The 1,767-nt window shown below is 53.0% G+C and overlaps 1 pseudogene; it reads right to left on the bottom strand.

Moving 5' to 3' along the window:
- Window positions 1-453: 453 nt before the first annotated feature.
- On the bottom strand, window positions 454-1,762 carry LOC132009270 (CREB-regulated transcription coactivator 2-like; annotated as a pseudogene).
- Between the last annotated feature and the right edge of the window lie 5 nt (window positions 1,763-1,767).

Here is a 1,767-nt window from a genome sequence, read left to right as displayed (position 1 = left end):
TTTTTTCTTGTGGTGGTGTCCTTATCTGGTTTGCTATCAAAATGATACTCCCTTTGTAGAATGAATTCAAAATTGTTGCCTCTTCCTTAACATTCTGGAAGACTTTGAGGAGTATTGGTATTAGTTTTCCACTGCATGTTCATAGAATTCACTAGTGAAGCCATGAGACTAGTGACCATGAGATTTTCTTTTGGGAGTTTCTTGATTGCTTACTCCATCTCTTGAGTTACAGGTTATAAGTGTTAGGCCCCCCTTGAGCTTCACTGGACCCAACCCTTATGCAGAATTCAGGGGCCACCAGGACAAACCCCTGACTTTTCCTCATTCTTGGGATCCCTCATTCAGGTTAGACAGAGGCTCTGTGGGCAGAGTAGAGTCTCTCCTTGCCCAGGGGAAGGGAGAAAAGGAACAGTGATGGGGCAGTGCTAAGAAGAGGGAGGATGAGAAGGCTCCTCACTGCAGATGCTGACTTTGAAATGAGTCCTCCACAGCAGGATCACACAGCAAGCCATCGGGGTCACTCAGCATGTGGAACCATTCCAGGCCCAGTGTTGTCATGTGCAACAACTCCTCCAGCCCCAACCCGACCCCAGCTAGGTTGATAACCCCTCAAAGCCAGGCACTCCAGTCAGAGTTGCTACAATCTCCTTACAATAACCTGGGGAGGACCCTCCTGGGAGGATGCTTTTGGGCCCTGAGCCATGGCAGGAACAGAGGGTCAAGTTCTGGTGGTTGAGGGCATGGGGGTCCTGTAGGCCACTAATTGGCCCCTTGTTTCCTAAAAATAAAGGCCCCTCAAAAAAGCTGGGGGATCCAATATCAGGATGGTTGATGGGATTCCATGCTAAACCGTTCTTGCTGCTGAGACAGAGTGTGTGCATGCCAGGGGGCGAACAAGTCCTAGCAGCAATCATCAAAGAGCACGCTGTGAGGAAACAGGTTCCCCAGGCTGAAGTCCCTCACTGGATGATGGTGAAATTCTTGCTCACGCCCATTGAGCTGGGTGGGTATAGTGTCCCACAGTGTGGTGGGCTACCCAGGGGCTGCCCACCTGAAGGTTCCTTTAAGCAGGCCGGAGAGGACATCACGGGATGTTATAGAGACTTTGGTGTAGGTGGCTGGGTGGGCAGAACCAAATTTGGGGGGCTGTATGGGTATGGAGGCAGCCTCTTGTCAGTGGACAGTTTGCTGGTATCCAGGGGGACACCCTGAGTGATGGAGGACAAGGCATGTGGCATTGTTGTCACAAACTGGGCAGTTGCTCTTGGGTGTCAGCTGAGTCCTTGGGCAATCTCAGGAGGCTGAGGGGAACATGGTGGTGGCAGGAAGGGATTCCAGGGGAAGAAGTTGGGTAAGGGGGGTACCCAGCACAGGAGATGAAGCAGAGGGGGAGGAATTAGAGGATGAGAGAGCCAGAGCACTGAATGAGGGGTGGCCCAGGGAGGAGGCTGACAGTGAGGGGTGGCTCTCAGAGCCTTGAACACTGGGTTAGGGCCTGCTCCAGGAGGCCCAGGGGTTGGGATTGCCCAGAGAAGACCACAGGATGGGTAGCTGAGCAGGGAGTAAAGTCCTGCCTCATCATAGCCCAAACTTGGTCCGGGCACTGGCTCCCACTGATCCTGAGGTGGATCATGCTGTGTCTTAATTTGGAGGTACTGATAGCCTCACTCAGGCTGGGATAGGCTGTCTCCTCATGGCCCTGGGGGGTGGGAAGTGCCAGGGGAAAGTGCAGGTTGGTGAGATCAGGTAGGGAGCTTCCTGTGTTCA

This window comes from Mustela nigripes, unplaced genomic scaffold (assembly GCF_022355385.1).
Source record: "Mustela nigripes isolate SB6536 unplaced genomic scaffold, MUSNIG.SB6536 HiC_scaffold_10060, whole genome shotgun sequence".
In the NCBI taxonomy this organism is placed as follows: domain Eukaryota; kingdom Metazoa; phylum Chordata; class Mammalia; order Carnivora; family Mustelidae; genus Mustela; species Mustela nigripes.
The sequence above is the reverse complement of the archived record's forward strand: the minus strand, read 5'-3'. Positions and strand labels throughout refer to the sequence as shown.